The 19,121-nt window shown below is 43.5% G+C and overlaps 1 long non-coding RNA gene across 1 annotated transcript in view; it reads left to right on the top strand.

Annotated features, from left to right (window-relative positions):
* The window catches only part of LOC137165453 (uncharacterized), a 45,134-nt gene extending 27,499 nt beyond the window's left edge, over nucleotides 1-17,635 (top strand). The window contains exons 2-3 of the long non-coding RNA XR_010923371.1: nucleotides 8,201-8,407; nucleotides 17,259-17,635. This is a non-coding gene — a long non-coding RNA (uncharacterized lncRNA). The remainder of the gene's footprint in view (nucleotides 1-8,200; nucleotides 8,408-17,258) is intronic.
* Nucleotides 17,636-19,121: the final 1,486 nt, after the last annotated feature.

Here is a 19,121-nt window from a genome sequence, read left to right as displayed (position 1 = left end):
TGTGAGTTCATGACCTACACATTGTCTGATTGTACAGAAGCTTTGTTTCATTTACATGAGTTGCAAGCATCATACACAAAACTGATTATTCTAATTAAAATAATGGATGTTTTCTACAGAATAAATTATCTGCCGGTGGCTCAGACTAGAACTGGGGAGTTATTGAAGAGTTCCTTACCATGACAACTGAAAAAATAAGAGAGCAAAAGTCAAACAAAATAGCTTGACACATAATTATCTCTGTAATGACTTTAGGAGAGGATGTTTATACTATTCTTACAACTTATTTCTTCCAAAGGAGAGGCCAGTCCAGAGTAGAGTTATATTTTGATGGCATATCTACTATTACTATATGGCCATTTCACTGAAAGCTAAACTGGCAAATTAGCATGAAGGCTTCATTTGTCATCAGCACTGTCTGATTTGGAATGGCAGGTTCATCAAATGTTGCGGGATTAGAGGCAATGGATCTTTTGCTTCTATCTCTTGGAAATCACACGGATCATGGAGTGGAGATTTTAAATGTAGTCTTATGATGTAGATTCCCCAGGGACTGGAACTTTTACAAACAGCAGAGAGGGTTATGGTAAACTGCATATCCGACTACATCTGAACAAAAACTAGATGTCAGGTAAATTGCTGCAGTGCATGGTGAAAAGCGAGACAGATTCCTGCTAAACTCTAATTGGAAAATGCTCTGCGTTCTGGTAAATCAGAGAAGAAGGCATTTTTCCCCCCTCAAGCTTCTGCATGATGCACAGTAGCCCGGAAATCTCCGTTCCACTCTTCTCCAGGGACATTAGGTGCAGTGTAGTATCTCTATGTGTACTAGACTGTTACATATATCGACAGCAGGAGAATACTGTGCTCCTTGCACTGCAACTGTGTGAAGTATCTCTATGGGGAATCCAGTCTCCGCACTGAGAAACCAGGGCTTGTTTTTTTTCATAGACGTGTTGGTGCTTTTACTATTATACATCCATGGCGTGGTCCCCCTGCTTTGAAAATTATATTTCTGTGCAGTGAGGAGCGTAGTGAGCCTCTCCCCTGCTGTCCTCCATGCCTTGGTGTCAGAAGCCACATTGATATCTATGTCAGGTGCAAAACCAGAGGGATCAAAGAACAGGGGGGGAAAGGAATGAAAGGAACCCATAGTTCTGTCAGTTTAGGGAGAAAATTACCCTGTGTACCAAAGAGTGAGGATTTGTTCCAGCGGTTAGAGCTGGAGACTAAATGTCAGGAATCCTGGGTTCTCTTCCCAGCTCTCTCCCTAATTTGTTGCGTGATCTTCAGCACAGAGAAGTTAGGTAACTTGCCAAACTTGTCCCATCTATAAAATGGGACAATAATAATGACCTGTCTGATAGAGGTGGCTGAGAGAAATGTATTGGTTTATTTTGGATACCAGGGGAGAGAAATGGGCCTGCTGGGTTTGCTGCCTCAAAAATTCTTAACCTATAGAAACACCCCACTTGAGTATCAAATTCAGATCCATTTCCAAGGTGAAGAAGTAAATGGAAACAGAGTCTCTTTGCTCATTCGTAGCACCGCCATCTTTGATTCTAAGTTAAGATGGTGATGCTGCGTATAAGGTGAAGTTCTTTAGTTTTTAACTTGGTACCAACCTCTCTCTCTGTCTCTCTTGCTCTCTGAAATGTTGGAAGTTCTAGGGTTAACTTTGACAAGGGAACCTTAGTTGAAAGCAATCCCTACAGAGAAGGAAGTCTCAGCATGTGTTGTAAGCAATCCAGGGCAGGGACTGTGATGGATATGTTTGTAGCTAGCATGACAGGGCACTGATTCAGACAGTGGGTTCTACTGTAGGAGAAATATTAAATAATAATAATAGCAAAATGCAAGAAACCTTCCTAAAGGAAACATATTGCAGCCCTCTGTTAGTGAACAAGGATACAACAAAACTCTGCTGTTTAGAGTGACAGAAGGAAAGTTCTGCAAAGTGAAATGTGAAAACTGAACATTTTAAAATCTAGTGAATCTCTGCTTACAGAAGGGAATTCTGCTCTTGGAGCCACCTGGCAGATCTTGGGCTGAAATTCTGCTCTTATCCTGCATGAATGGGCAGAGGAGACTCTCAGTATTAAGATCTGCTTTTTGGAAATGGTCCTGATCTTTCTGCTGACTGAGTCAATGGCAAAAGCTTCCCCAGGGCCAAATTCTGCCCTCACTAACATGACAGGCAACCCAACAAAGTCAGGGGGTTCTACGTCAGGGCAGCATTTGTCCCATTTTAGAAGTGCAACCATACAAACCTTGTCGATAGGGTGAGGGGGCAGGGGGAATGAGGAGTGAAAATTGCATGAATCATGCAGCGGTGTTGAGGATAATGCCAGAGCAAGGGAAGACGGGATGCGGGATGACTTCAGTGGGATAGGTTTGGCACAACAGTGGTGCATGGACTCTTTGAAGCACTTCAGCTCTGCACAGGCATGAATTCCTCCTCTGGGAGCAAATGTTTTCCGTGGTGAAGTTGTTCTGTGACCTCAGGAGAGTTCCACTTGTATATTGCATTTTGTTTGCTTTTATTCTCAAGGCTTTCTCCCAGGAAGTCCTGAGCTTTCCCTGCACATTCTTTGCACACCTTATTGTTTGTATTAGCGACATTGTGTTTCAGTAGGCAAGTGCTGAGTTTCGCATGCTGCAAAGGACCAACATTTTCCAGTTTATATTTTTGCATTCCAGCCCTGATCCTATCTGCTAATATCATATTGTATTTTGGCTTCACTCCCTGACAGTTTGATGTCCCAACTTTTCATTGTTAGCACAGGGAATCGCAAGCTAGTAGGCAGTGATAGCCAGCAGGTCTGGGACTGATTACAAACAGAAATCCCAGATAAGATCATAAATTTAACCCATCCCTGTGATGTGATCGTATCAGGATTCAAGTGCGTCTAAAAAGTTGTTTCCGATTTTCAGCCCTTTCATATGGTTTCCATACATCCCAGCTGTGAGCGAGGCACGCTCGTGGTGAACTCTAATCTGGGCCAGCCTGGCTCAGGAGAAGTCCTCATTTCTGTTATTATTGTATTATAAAAATGGATAGAAATGATTCAGACAAGATGGACATTTCAAGGGGGATCATTTCAAACACTGGTGAGATAAGACTGACTTGATCATAAGAAAACAGTTTCTTTCCCCGTTCGGTTCCTGAGTTCAGTTGCATTTAAACAAATTCATCCGCCGGTTTAACCCCATCAAAGTCAAAGGAGTTGTATCCAGGGTGAAACTGGTCCTAGATGCTTATACTATTTGCAAAAAAGAGAAGAGCAATCTAATTGAAGCAGGGGTGGGTGAGTTCCTGGAAAAGCAGAATATGTAGCATTTAACTTTCCCTCAATTCCAAATGCATCTTCCTTACATCAGAAGAGATTTTTGTTTCCTCTTATAATGGTTTTCTGCACTATCCTTTTCCTTTTTTATATATCTGCAGTACGTCTGAGCTGGCCCTTTCCCCTCACTACAAATGACCATTGGGTTCCAGCCCCTTTGCCTTCAAACCAGATTGAGGTTTACACCTTCAGCAGTGCAGGAGTCATTGCTCCCTCATCTATCCCCTGCGCCCTATGGTATCAGGTGATTTAATGTTACTATTCCTTTAACAGACTCGTCGCTGTTCTGGCTACACAGTAGTTGTCTCCTGTGTGACTGTGCCTGGGAAAATCTATTACGGGGATGTCATTAATCTGAGGCTGCCGCCTCTGGCACTTTCTGACTCTTCTATTTAATGGGCCTCTGCTTCCTGAGCTCAGGAGACATGCTGTTTTCCTCTCTTGATCAGCTTTGTTTAATTATCAAAATATTTGATGCAGAAAATTGACATTAGTTGTGAAGGTTTCTGCCTTCCTCCCTCTCGCGCCCTCCCTCCCTGCCTTGTAATGACATTGAGATCTTCCCTGTGTACCACCTTCACCTTAAAATAGCAAATCACTTGTACAATCATTGTCCGGGCACAAGCGGCATTAGCGAGCCACAGGTAACCCCTTGGTATAGAGGGTGCTGGGCCTCATCCCAGTGTGAAGACAAACCGCTGCACAGCAGGAATTCCCAGCCATAGCTTCATATTGCATCGTATCCCCATAGCTGAAAATGCAGTCTGGGAACTGAGCTGCCATTTTCAGTGAGTTTGCATGGAGTAGATTTGCCAGCCTGGGCTTTGTTTGGACTGCCACAAACCTGAGCTGAGCGCCAGCGTCCTTTTCCTTGGGCGGGCTTATAAATCAACAGAATATGCAAAAAGGCTCAAAATAATACAAACTGTTTGGGAGCGGAGACCTTTCTCTGCAGCTGGGAAGAGAGGACACCAGTGCTTCCCTAACCCCCTGTCTCTTCGGCTTGCTGTCCTTGCGGGAAACCTTATATCTAGTTTCCTGCAGGTCACATGCTAGTCACGTTGGCTGGGACAGCAGCTGTGAGTTTTCAAGGGCCATAACAGGCACATTGGGACATGGGCATGCACCCTAAGCGTATCAAAAGGATCAAGAGGTGACTTGATTGTGGTGTATAAATGCCTTCACCGGGAGAAAATACTGGGCAATAAAGGGCTCTTTAGTTTAGCAGAGAGAGGCAGAGTCAGGACCAATGGCTGGCAGTTTAATCCACACAAATTCATATTAGAAATAGAGCATATGTTTTTAACAGTGAGGGTGATTAACTACCGGAAGAAGTAGTGGAGTCTTGATCTCTGGATGTCTTCAGATCAAGACTGGGTGCCTTGCTGGAAGAGCGGCTTTTGCCAACCACTAGTTATCGGGCTCAGTCTGGGGACAACCAGATGAAATTCTCTGGCCTGTTTTGTGCAGGAAGTCAGACTAGATGATCTTGTGATGCCTCCTGGCCTTAAGATCTATGACTCTCTGAAAACCCCCAAGACTCAGTCCCTGTTGCAGAGCGTACCTAGCTTTAAATGACTCTGATCCCTTATTTTCATAGGCCACCTTTCCTGGTCTCAGTATCTCTGCCTGGTAGATTGCCACCTGTATAGATCTGGTTTCTGTGACCAGCATGTGGTGCCCAGCAAGCTAGAAGGGAAACCACTGAGATTTAGAGTTACTGAGACACAAGAGGGAAACTCTTCATGTAATGTTGAAAATGGCCATTGTTAACATGCTTTCTTTATACCCATGCTTTATTTGCTGCATTAGACCTACTACCTCTCAATAATCTTTGATAGAATGTATGTAACCTGTTGCTTAAACCGGCCTCTGTACCATGACTAGAAGATCGTTAATGTAACACCAATTTTTTAAAAAAAGGCTACACAGGTGATATCAGCAATCACAAACTAACTTCAGTACCAGGCAAATTGGTTGAAACTATAGTAAAGAATAGAATTATCAGACACATAGATGAACATGATACATTGGGGAAGAGTTAACATGGCTTTTGTAAAGGGAAATCACGCCGCAGCAATCTATTAGAATTCTTTGAGGGAGTCAACAAGCATGTGGACAAGTGTGATCCAGTGGATATAGTCTACTTGGACTTTCAGAAAATCTTTGACAAGGTCCCTCACCAAAAGCTCTTAAGCAAAGTAAGTAGTCATGGGATAAGAGGAAAGGTTTTCTCATGGGTCAGTACCTGTTAAAAATTAGAAAACGAGGGGTAGGAATAAATTATCAGTTTTCACAGTGGAGAGAGGCAAATAGTGGGGTCCCCCTACAATCTGTACAGGGACCAGTGGTATTCAATATATTCATAAATGATCTGGAAAAAGAGGGCAAACAGTGAGGTGGCAAAGTTTGCAGATGTTACAAAATTACCCAAGATTGTTAAATCCAAAGCTGACTGAAGAGTTACAAAGGGATCTCACAAAACTGGGTGACTGGGCAACAAAATGGCAGATGAAATTCAGTGTTGATAAGTGCTAAGTAATGCACACTGGAAAACATAATCTCAACTATGCATACAAAATGATGGGGTCTAAATTAGCTGTTACCACTCAAGAAAGAGATTTGAGTCATTAGATAGTTCTCTGAAAACAGCAGCAGTCAAAAAAGCTAACAGACTGTTGGGAACCACTAGGAAAGGGATGGATAATAAGACTGAAAACATCATAATGCTGCTACATAAATCCATAGTACGCCCACACCTTGAATACCACATGCAGTTCTGGTCACCCCATCTCAAAAAAGATATATTAGAATTGGAAAAAGTACTAGCTGGCAACCGGTCACAAGCGGAGTTCCCCAGGGGTCGGTCCTGGGGCCGGTTTTGTTCAACATCTTTATTAATGATCTGGAGGATGGGGTAGATTGCACCCTCAGCAAGTTTGCGGACGACACTAAGCTGGGGGGAGTGGTAGATACCCTGCAAGGTAGGGATAGGATACAGAGTGACCTAAACAAACTGGAGGATTGGGCCAAAAGAAATCTAATGAGGTTCAACAAAGAAAAGTGCAGAGTCCTCCACTTAGGAAGAAAGAATCCCATGCACAGCTATAGACTGGGGACCGACGAGCTGGGCAGCAGCTCTGCAGAAAAGGACCTGGGGGTAACAGTGGATAAAAAGCTGGATATGAGTCAGCAGTGTGCCCTGGTTGTCAAGAAGGCCAATGGCATATTGGGCTGCATTAGGAGGGGCATTGCTAGCAGGTCACGGGAAGTGATTATTCCCCTCTATTCGGCATTGGTGAGGCCGCATTTAGAATATTGTGTCCAGTTTTGGGCCCCCCAATACAAAAAGGATGTGGACAAGTTGGAGAGAGTCCAGCGGAGGGCAACAAAAATGATTAGGGGGCTGGAGCACAGGACTTATGAGGAGAGGCTGAGGGAACTGGACTTGTTTAGTCTGCAAAAGAGAAGAGTGAGGGGGGATTTGATAGCGGCCTTTAACTACCTGAAAGGGGGTTCTAGGGAGGATGGGGCTAGGCTGTTCTCGGTGGTGGCAGATGACAGAACAAGGAGCAACGGTCTCAAGTTGCAGGGAGGGAGGTCTAGGTTGGACATTAGGAAAAAGTTTTTTACTAGGAGGGTGGTGAAGCACTGGAATGGGTTACCTAGGGAGGTGGTGGAATCTCCATCCTTAGAGGTTTTTAAGCTGCGGCTTGACAAAGCCCTGGTTGGGATGATATAGCAGAGGTTAGTCCTGCTTTGAGCAGGGGGTTGGACTAGATGACCTCCTGAGGTCCCTTCCAACTCTAATATTCTATGATTCTATGATTCTATGATACATAAAAGTACAAAAATTATTAGGCTTCTGTACAAGGAGAGATTAAAAAGACTGGTACTGTTCATCTTGATCAATAGAGGGTTAAGGGGGATATGATAGAGGACTACAAAATCATGAATGGTGTGGAGGAAGTAAATAAGGCAGTATTATTTATCCCTTTACATGGCACAAGAACCAGGAGTCATCCAATGAAATTAAGAGACAGCAGGTTTAAAACAAACAAAAGGAAGTAGTTTTTCACAATGTGCACAGTCAACCTGTGGAACTCATTGCTGGGGGATATTGTGAAGGTCAAAATTATAACTAGGTTCAAAAAAGAATGCAATAAGTTCATGGAAGATAGGTCCATCAATGGCTTTTAGCCAAGATGGTCAGGAATGCAAAACCATGCTCTGGGTGTCCCTAAACCTCTGACTGTCAGAAACTGGGACTGGACAACAGGGAATGGATCACTGGATAATTTCCCTGTTCTGTTCATTCCCTCTGAAGTGTCTGGCACCGGTCACTGTCAGAGACAGGCTACTGGGCTAGATGGACTGTCTGTCTGATGCAGTATAGCCGTTCTTATGTTCTCAAATACGCCTTGGATACGGCCCAAGAATGTAACATGTTGCACATTTCATGCAATGTGGAAAGCCCAATGAGATACAATCCTGTTGCTGCTCATCTGAACCCAACTGCTCTATCTAACTACAGGGAGAGGGTGGACAGACAGAGATGCACCTCTGCTCCAGTGGGTGACTGACTCCTCATCCCACTCAGGTGATACAGTTTATCTGCCAAGCGAGCTGCTCAGACATTGGCTGCTGATTGGTTGCTCACTGCCCAGTCACTATTTGGTTATACAGCAAGGATTAATATGGAGAGCTTGGCGGGGGAAGGGGGAAAGAGGGAGGGAGTTTTTAAAGCCAGGAATACAAATTCTCCTCACTAGCAGGCCTGCACATTTCTGGCCCCTTCTTAGCATATGCAAACATGATATTTAAATATGTTAATGAAGTCTGTATACCCACAGGTTCTTTACATAAAAGGAGAAGATGTTCAGTGAGTGGCTGAGGATAGCTGGCAAGGCAGAATGGCAGCATATGCTGGCAGGAGGACAGGAGGTGCAGCTGAGAATGGGGCAGGGGCCAGGGAAGACAGCAGTGATGGCTGGTACATGGAGGAGCCCGGGAGAGAGAGACCCTAAATGTACAGATGCAGAAAGAGAAGTCCCCACTAGGTAGGTTACCCCTGTAATGGGTGCCAAGTCTGGAGCACTTCTGCCACTTTCCTGAACAAGCTGAAGTACTAACTAGACCCATTTTTAAAATTCCCTGAGTGTCCAAGACTGCCCTGAGGCTGTATGGAGCATGCAACAGTGCAGGCTTTTGTAAGTGTTGTGCATACTGTGGAAAAAGAGGTAGGGCTTGGATCTCCTCTGCTTTATACCACTGATGTAGCTTCATTTAATTAATTGAAGTTACTCCTGACTTATACTGGTGTAAGTGAAGGCAGATTCAAGTCCACATGATGCAAATCCATATGTGCATTCCTTCTGGGGACATGAGTAATCTCCATGATGGTGGAGGCATAATTCCCTTGCCTGCTCAAGGGATGTCCACCACAAATACGCAGATCATTCACCTGACCCCATCCTTTCCATGGCTTCTGTCATGGATTGGCCTCTCAGTGGGTTCTGGGTGCAACCAGAATTTTAGCCCAAGGACTCAGACTTTTCCCTAATCTCCCACACTTTCTCAAATAAAGGCAAACTATTTGGTGTTTCAAGAAAAGTTGGGCATGTTATTTCGGCAGATTTTCTTATTTTGAATTATTTTTTGTATATAATTAGAAACAAATAAGTCACGTTTGTGGATTCTCTTCTTGTTTGCATGCTCTCCAACTGTGGGCTTCACATCAGGAGTAACTCTGGTTAAATGAGTGAAGGTATATATCTGGAGTAGCTCTATCGAATGCAACCATATACATATCCCATGTGTATAGCAAGCATGTTGTAAGTGAGATCAGAATCAGACCCCCTATAAATATCTCTGGATTATCCCCCCTCTGCTGCCTATCTGGTACCTGGAGTTCATTACATCACAGACTGGGCAATATGGACAGAGAGATCTCTAGCTCCTTTCAGACAACAAATGCAAATAGTAATAATAAAGATAAAACTCGCCAAGGTGCAAAATGAGTTTTCAGATTCATAAGCACAAACCACCAGGAGTTAAATCCTCTTGGTTCCTTCCTAGAGTGCCCCAGGCAATAGTTTTCATATATATTTCTCTGTGGTCAGAAGCCAGAGCAGTCCAATGCTATCTAGGACCTTGACTTTTTTCCCTGACAGCTACAATTATTACAGCCCGGGGGACTCATTTTCTCAGTCTGGCCACCCGCTGACCTAGCCTGCAACCAGAATATACTTTAAAACAAACAGCAAGGCCCGCTTTCTTATTCTCATCCCCCTTTCCGCTCCCCCAGCTGTGGAATATTTTTACACTCCACCCTTACAAAGGGACATTAGCCAGTGCAGCTGAAGGCACGATTGCATTATCAGCACCATCCCCTCCTCCCCCATCCTCCCAAGATAAATTTTTTATGTTGTTATTTTCTTCCCTTTTGTATTTGGCACTCGATATTTACGTGATAAACTGCAGAGCTGCTACTAAATGGGCCCTGGTACAACTTAATAAATATATAACAACATCCAGACTGCACTGTATTGCTTCTTCCATGTCCTCGTCTATTAAGGATTTTCCTTGATAATATATACTAAATAAGGCTTATGTTCTAGTTACGTTTGGGCAGGAAAAATACCTTTTTTGTGCAGAATTATTTGTACATTAAACTAGATGCTATTAACTAAACAAGATTAACAAGGGGGTGGGAAGAGGTCTTTCCTTGTCTGTCTGTCTAATGTGCCTACACGAACATGTTTGTCCAGCATTAGAGACAATTCACAACCAACAACTTATTTGTTGAATGTTGTCCCTTTTTCTAAGCAAGAAATCTTCATGAGCAACATCTTGATTTCTCTTAAATTAAGCTTTCACAGTTAAACACATGCTTAAGAGTTCTGCTGAAATGCAGCCTGAGTCGGAAAATAAGCTCTGAGTCTACCAAGACTCAAAGGCAGTGCTTCTGGCCTTTTTAATCAAAGATCCCAAAGGGAGAGACAGCATAAAACAGTAGAGACAGAAGCTTAAACTGAAATGCAGTCTTTTCCTTTAATGTACATGAAGTTTTCTGCGACCTCCATGTCATTGTTCAACATTTCTTATGTTAACAGTTTGCAGGCATAAACAGGAAGAGAACAACAGGCTTGTCCAGTAGAAAGGTCACTGAGGTGTAACATACTAAGGGTGCTTACTTTGCCTGATGGATGAATATATTTTCCATTACTCCTTATAAAATATTTTGCCAATAATATTTTTTATGAGGAAACTTATTTAAACTTGAGTTGCTAATCACTCACTGTATCAACATATTCTTTTTAAGTTCAATGCATCCTGATTCACTTTCATTAAATATTCTCAGCTGTGCAAAAATTATGGCAACTCACCACCAAAACAGTATCTCTGAGGAACACTAGGGTTATGTGCCAATGAGATTTCGTGTGTATCAAATCAGATCTAGAATGCAACAAATATAAGCCAGCCCATTGATTCCCTTGTCATTCGCTGCCAAGCTGGAAAAAAATATGTTACTTGTTTAAACATTGGCATGCGTCCATCCAATTCTGAGGACTGTAGTAAATGTAGAAATTGTTAGCACCATCCAGTTATGGAAAATGTGGAACCGAGCAGGGTCCTGAATTTTATATACTGAATGGTGATGATGTACAAAAATTATTATTTTATTGCTTTCAGTCAAGTTCAAAGTTTGCAAATGGATCATATGAAGGGAAAATTATTTATGCAGAGTATGGGTCTCTGAATTTTTAGCTTTAGAGTCATCATACTCAAAGGATGCTGAAAATGAATAGGTATTGCATTAGACCCTCTGCTTCCACAACTCTTTTGATTCCAATGAGGTTATGCCAGCAGAGAATTTGGACCAAGGTATTTGATTTTTTAAAATAAACTCTCCTGTTGCTAAAACTAATATTTCTTGAGGATTTTTTATTTTTATTTTTTGTTTTTTTGTATAGAAGAACATTTAGAAATGCTTAAGAGACTCTGCATTTTAGCTCTATGGTTGGAAATTCTTTTTTTCTTTTAAGTGATATTGTAGCTTCATTAAACAAGCATCTATAGCAAAATATTTTTATCTTTACCTATGTTTTATCATGTGTCTTAAGCAAAGCAAAGCAAAACATATACTTAGATGAAGATGTTAGTCTATTTATCTGTTTTAATTTGTATATGGCCCCCCGTACTGGATCACCTCACATTAATTAATGTTTTATCCTGCAACATTCCAGTGAGGTACAGAAGTATTATCCCCACTTTCCCCAGGGGAAACTGGTGCATGAGGTGACTGGTCCAAGACCACATAAGATGTCTGAGGCTGAGGTGGGAACTGAATTCAGATCTTTTTAGTCTCAGTCCACTAGATCTGAAAACATTGGTATGTTGAATATAGGTTAGAAACTTCCTTTGATGACACATGGTTCTTGGATGCATGTTCCAAGACTGTCCCAATGGTCCGTTGAACACCTGTTCTGTGTGGGAAGTACATGCCATCACAATTCCAGCTTGCAGAAAGGAGAGTTTCTGCTCTAGACTCATTTAGAGTCTTTGAAAAGATGCCTGAGGCTTTGGTTGGTTGTTTTGAGATAGTTTAATGATCTGAATATTGTGTTTGGTATGTTATATGACCAACTGCACCAGCCCCCAATCCATAATTTAGCTGTGGATCTGCCCATCTTTGGTGGGCTGCTGTGTTTTCACACTGACATTGGAGGTACTGGCTAGAAAGGGGTGGTTCTTCTGGGAAGGATGCTTCAGCATTGACCAATCAGCTTTGGCCAGTGGTATGATACCATTTCTGCACAAGAAGAACTGTATGTTTTGTAGTGATAGCAAATATCTGCGGGGAATCACAGTATCAGCGGAGTCAGGATGGAAATGACTTATTAGAGCTTGACATCTAAGATTCATCCAGTGTAGGATTATTCCCCATACCACACTTATGCCTGTTTTGCAGAAGCTAACTGTAAATCTCCAAGATTTGGAGATTTTACAGTTTGAGAGATTATGCCACACTTGGAATTTACCATGTTGGAACCAGCTCTGCTCAAAATACTCACAACCCTGCACTATATGTTTGGGGCAGGACTTGAGGTTCTCTGGGCCAGGCCAGATCATGTGTAGGGTGGGCGCAGGCACAAAGACAAAGGCGCACGCGTGCGCGCACACAAAATTAGGAATAGTTCTAGTCATCAGTGCGCTTTCTGTTCTTTTTCCCGGCTGCTTTGATTTTCTCCCCTGGAGTCTTGCCCAGCTGAGTCCTAATTGCTGAAATGATCGGCATAAAATGCCATCAGCTAAAATAAAGTGAGGCGAACTCCCACAAGCTGCAAGAATTTGCACCACGAAGGCACCGCTACCAAGAGTTTTGCTCTGTAGTAACCTCAGCCAAAGGCGGAGAAGACGCCTCCAAAACCTTGCAGGATTCTTCAAAATGCACCACAGGGGGACCCGACACTTGTTACCTTGTGCCACCGCCTTTCCTCACCGCCCAGAAGAAAAAGCATGCGGGAATCTGCAAAGCAGTTACCCTGCACCTTTCGCAGGCGGGAAGGTTTCAAATGACACATGCAAGACAACTGCAAGGTCGCCCTTTGATGTCCTTCCTCGCCCTCGTGGGAAGGGGCAAGGTCTCTCCCCCTAACCTTGCTGACCCTCGCGAGGTAGGTATTGTCCTGACCCCTGGACAGGTGCCCAGTTCGCCCCCGAGAGCTGATCAGCTGGGCAGCCTATGAACGCGTGGCTGCCTGCCAGCCATGGGTGGGTTGGGAACGGTCTCCGCCACACTGCAGGGGCTGCATGGAGCCAGTGTGAATGCGCTGGGCAGACGTGACTGAAGGGAGGACGTGGCCTTCACCGGAACCGGCCGGGGTTTAAGTCCGGCTGCTGGGGTAGGCTCACGAGGTCAATGCATCACCCGCAGGGCTCTTCAAAACCAGGAGCGCAGCCCGGGGCGCGCGCAGCGTTTGGAAATGAAGCGCGCGCCTCTGGGCGCTTTGCGCCGGGGCCCAACCCCGGAGAGGGGAACCCGGCGCCTCCCGCGGTGGAAGGCAACGCGCCGTCCGGGCCGCTTGCGAGCTGCGGCGCACCCTGCTCGCTGCGCCGCGCTTCTGGCGGCCGTGGGTTTTGTTACGGTACAATCTGACACGCGGCTCCCCGCTGCCGCCGAGAGGGGCCCATTATCGCAATTAATGTTTCCCAGCAAACATGGCACTGATGGTATTCATGGGACTCCAGCCCTATTACCATTTGCATGGTGACTAGCACAAGAGTTATGGCGACGCGTGTTCGCTGCAGCAAAATTTGCCCTGGGGCTTCCCCCCCCCCTCCCACCTTCTTCTTCTTTTTATTTTGCTTATGACAACGTTCCCTTTTTTCCTCCCTCCTTCTGTTTTGATTTCTACTTAAAGTTTTATGGCTCCGTCCCCTCCAGGGGGCTATTATCTTGTATGCTAATAGGGCTATGCATATTCTATTAGCGTTGTCAGTGTGAGATAAGAGGCACATTCTGTAAGGAGCACTCAGAGGGTAATAATCACAGCAAGGGGTCTCGGTGTTACTACATAATCAGTCATCTTCACATTTCAGTGGAGCCTGTTTATGCACTTCTTCAGCTGCGCAGCTCAGACACCGAAAATGGCTAAATGTTTAGGGAAACAGCTGCAGAGGAACAGACCTGGCTTGGAGATTGACTTGATAAAGGGGCCTTCTCTCCCTCCTTGCTTCCAAATGCAAGATGCCTGCAAACTGTATAAGTTGGACCATAAGTTAGAAGGCAGCTAGCAGCTGGAAATCAGGCGCTGATCCATATTTCAAGTAATGGAAATCAGTGTCTAGGAACCGATGTAGGTTGGGTACATTTCCTCCTAGATCTCTCTCTTTCTCTCTCTCTCACACACACACACACAGTTCAGATCACTAGATAAACTGACAATTTTTACATCGTCGTATTGACTCTCTGGCTGTCAGAAGTTAATAGGCCCATCCGCTGGCAATGGTGGGGAAAAGACGTTTGCATGGCAAGTGAAATGCATGGCAGCAGCCCTTCCTCACTTGTTTTTGCCAATGAAACTCCCATCGTCCGATCTCTGCACGTGGATGGCTACCTGGCCCACGAGCTGATGTTGCGTAAATGAACAGTTAAGTGAACAATCTTGACTTCTTCAGCCACTGCTGAGGCTAAGAGCCTGGGTTTCTTGGTTTGGGAAGTGACAGCCCTTTTCCCCAAGGTGCTCCTGCTGTCCTCAGGTTCACTCACAGACAATCCCACTGAAGTCAACGTTGTCAAAATTGTCCATCCACGCCTGGTGCAGTCAGTCACCACACGCTGGTGCAGTCAGCCACCCTACCTCTGAAAAAGTGCTCACTAACTTTTGGATTTGCCCCTCTCCCAAATACACGGCAAGGTGCGTGGCAATTTATATCTTCAGGCCTTCCCGCTCTGCGCCTATGGTCCTCCATTCCACGATTTTGAAGGTAGAAGGGAGCTTTGGGAAAAGCTTCCACAACCACTAGGCTTTTCAGTGGAACTTCTGTGATCAGGGCAGGACCCTTACATGCGGGGGGGCGAAGAGGGGAAGGGTACACTTTACCGGGGAGCCTGGCCCAGGCTGCAACCCCCATTACCATGAGGAAAAACATTTTCATGGCTCATGAGATTCTATGTGTGTGGGAGGGGGCCCGTGTTACAAGTTTGTACCGGGCCCGAGAAAATTATGCTTGAACCAGGGGTGAGATGCAGGCCCAGGCCCTGGTATGTTAATTTGAACAATGTGTGATTGGCTTTTTAATAGGGCCTTAGAATAAATTTCCTGAAGGCACCTCGTCCTCAATAGTGGGGCCTGTCAGGTGTAGTTCAGAAATCAGGTTCACAGTGAGGTACCACCGGGAAATGGGCATCACCAGTAATGGAGGGCCTGGTTCTGCCACCTTTACTCAGGCTGACCAATACATATCTACACAGGCAGATCCATTGATTCCTATGGGACAGCTTGTCTAACAAGTTACATCTCCCCAGGCGAGAGAGTCAAGCCCTTATTTGTGAAATTCCTAGGAAAGGGGAAGCCATACAAAGGACCCAGAGTTGTGGAACATGTTGCAATAACATTTGGCAAATGATTATGCAAACGGGAAAACATGTTGTTGAGGAAGGCAAGTATACACCATGGTTAGGGAATTATCAAACATTTAGAGAGAGGAATAAACAGTTTTTGCAGGGTGAGCAGGAAATTTTTATAGTTTCCTCCCTACAAACAAAGAAGCAGCCGTTGTGTCGCGGTGAATGTATTTTAAACAGCCTTAAGTCGCTTCCCAGTCAGCACAGAAATCTAAATTTCTACAGGTAAAAGTGCATGGTTAAATGATTTAAATGGGATCATTATTGGGAAGCAGAAGATATTTGCTGATTATAGTTGAGCAACCGTAATGAGGGTGTAGGAGCCATGTTTTCAATCAGGCCTATAGTACTTAAGATTACAAGTTAATATCAGCAGTCTCTACTTTAACAATATTTATCCTTGACATTTTCAGACATGCCTCACACCAAATGTATTCAGCTCCATCTCCTGAGGGTCTTGAGATTAAAACCCCTGCTTTCTCACCTTGTGATCTGGCATTAATAGCTGATAGAAAAATCACATACATGACTGACATCTTCCTAGAAATGTGAGCCTGTGGAATTAATGAATGTAATGCTGGAAAGCAAGGGTCAGTTCGGAAATAGGATTTCTGTTGCCAGCCATCCACTCCTGGACTGGACAATCAGGGGTTGTTGTTTTTTCTTTAGCACTGAGTAAAATTAATTTGGAGAAGAAAGCTGTCTGGAAATATGCAACTACTCCTGTGCCAGCGTCGGAGGTTGATGGACATGGTTGCTAGTGGAAATCCGGCTGATGTCTTCTTTCCTACCCCTATGGAGCAAAAAACTATTCCTCACAACTACTACAGCCCCGTCTGTTCTTATGTCTTTGCATTGTTGTTAGCAAAGTCGTTATCAAATCTAGGGGTCTGAATGGCTCAAAGGTCTGATGATGGGCCATGGAGCCTGTCACCTCTAGGTTAATGATAACAATACAGATCAAGATGTTAGTGACCAAAAAGTGATGGTTGCTCTGCAGCTTGAATGAAATGTTGTGGGAGGCCAAGGGCTGAAGACTTTGTCACTCTAGCGAGGGTTCCTTCTATGTCATATGGAAGAAGCATCTATCTATCTATCAGGTATCTAGCCCATCACCAGAGTACCAGATCTTTCACCGTTGTTGCCCATGTTATACTTTTTATGTGTCTCCTGTCTCCAGTTCTGTCAATGTTGCTTTTTGTGGTGCCTCCTGAAATTATAAGACTTGCTGATAGTCTTATGCAGAGATGAACCAAGAATCAAAGCACAATAGTTTTCACTAGCAATGACTTCCATTGCTAGAAGTACTCTTTCAGTGACCTGAATGAGAAATGGTGCTTTTTTCTCCAAATGAAATTTTCCTCGAAAAATCGCTTTCTCAATTTTCTGGTTTTTCAATGAAAAATAAAAAAATTGGAAAAATATTGGGTTTTAGGGTTAGTTTTTGCTTTTCTCTCCATTCCCTCTGTCCTTTTCCAGTGGAAAAATGGAAAAAGAAAGAAATAGAGGATGTGGGGAAAAGGAACCGTGAAAGAAAGAGGTTTCGGGTTTTTTTTTAAAAAAGAGAACACCAAAACTGAAAAATTTGTGAGGTTCTTTTTTTGGTTAAAAAGTGGAATATACACACAGAAAATATATTTTTTTCCAACTTTTCAAAAAAATAATACTTACCATTTTTCAACCAGCTCTGTCATCTAGATAGCTGCACTGTCTCTCTATCTCCAATGCACTTACTATTGTAGTCTCTGGATATACTGATGCTATTTTGATGTTGACAGGTGACATCAACCTTCTCCTGATCTTCTCAGCCAAGATAGAAGACAAACTGTAATTAACCTGGAATGCACAAAGCAAGAGGAATAAAATAAACTCCCGTTTATTTTCTTCCAGTTTTCATCTGAACTAAATCTAATTAAAAAGAAATAATCTGGGTAATTCACAAAATCCTAACAAAAATTACAACATGGCCCATAATCACTTTATAGCATGCAATCAATTCCAGGCTGTGTATAATAAAGTCATTCTCTCCCCTCACTAAAAGCACTCACCAAATCGTACCTTAATACCACAGCACAGTGCCTGCAATTGTGAGAGAACAGGATCATTCCTTCCCTTCTCTATTAAGTCTATTTATCTGTGTAGCCACTTGCCAGAAACCCCCTTTTTTTAATACCACTGCTGTGTTTGCTGATGTAATGCATTGCGATAATAAACAATCCTGGGCTCAGGGTGCCACTTATAGCTCAGTCTCGTTAAAAATTAATCTGAAGTTTGTCTAGACTGTGGCCACAAACTCCTGGTAACTTCTTGCACCATAAGGACAAGAACCCTATAGCATTTGCATTCTCCTTATACAGGCAAAGGAAAAGTTGCTTGGCTGGGTGTTTTATTGCAGGCTTTCTTAAGGTCCCAGGAAGGAAAAAATCTTTCTTTTTAGTTCCAGTTGGCCCTGTAGTTAAGCCCCAAGCCTAAAATAAATGTTTATAATGCATCAAAAATAGACCGTTAATAGCAATTTTTAAAAATGTTTGTCCCAGACACTTAATTATAATAATTTTTCTTTGGCCACGCTTAAATTATAAGCATGTAGCGGGGAAGATAGTTCCTTTCCTTTCTGCATCCTCCCCAGATGTATGCCGCGAGTCACTTTATTTTAAACAGGAGATGAACATCCCATTCCTGTATCCCTTAAGCTGGAGTCCTGGGTCTCAATGTGTTTCAAGGAAAGTCTGGGTTTAGTCAAAAAATAAGTTGAAGTCAGCTAAAAACAATAGTTCTGAGTAACCATAATTAAAAATAATAAAAATTGAGTCATATCTTCTTCTTCCTTTTTAGATGAAAGTGTCAGAAAAGCAGCAGAAAACCAGATACAATTTTATCTAGTTGTCTAATTGGTTCTGTAAGTTTTGTCCGTCACCAGAGTAGCTGACCACCTTTTGTGAGAAGTGAACACAAAACAAACTTGCAAGCCCCACTGTGCAGACTGTGATAGCTTGAAAATGGTGGGGGGAGGGGAGGGGTGGCCTGACATGGATTGGGACTGCATTCATGAGTGCCAAGGCTGAGTTGTAGAAATTTGCAATAGAAACTAGGACGGTAACAGCCAATGAACCCAAACCAGTCCAGCTCTGAAAGTCAGGCTGTTGCAAGATAACGAGGGACCCACATTCCCTTTAATTCCTGAGAGTCAACCCATTTTGATCAGTGGAGCACATGAACATTGCACGGAGAGAAATATGGAAGCAATTACTTTAAGAGCCGTGTTTTGGGCAATTCCCAAAGAGACATCAGACCCTATATTTATGAAGCCTATTGCATCGGGCCCTAATGAAGCAATTAAGCAAAGGGTCCTCTGCCTTTGATCTAAATGTGGTAATTTTTACAAAAACATCGCCGAGTGATAGATACCCATAACTCAGAGTCCTTAATTGTACTTAATTTGTTTGGAATACGAATGTGCATTTAATTAAGCCAGGGCTTTGCCCACATGTTTCAAGAAGGGCTGTCAAGGAAAATTAAGGCCCCAGTTTGCTTTCAAAGGTACTGGTTTTTATCAGGCCAGGACAGCGATCTTCGAACAGAAGGTTACAGATAATTAGGCAGAGACCTCAAGCCAAGAAAAATGTAGAGACACTGTACAG

The sequence above is a fragment of the Emydura macquarii genome, unplaced genomic scaffold (assembly GCF_026122565.2).
Source record: "Emydura macquarii macquarii isolate MOO-44397 ecotype Brisbane River unplaced genomic scaffold, CSIRO-AGI_Emac_v2 contig_2768, whole genome shotgun sequence".
NCBI lineage: Eukaryota > Metazoa > Chordata > Testudines > Chelidae > Emydura > Emydura macquarii.
Note: the sequence above shows the minus strand (reverse complement) of the source record. Positions and strands in the feature narration are given on the sequence as shown.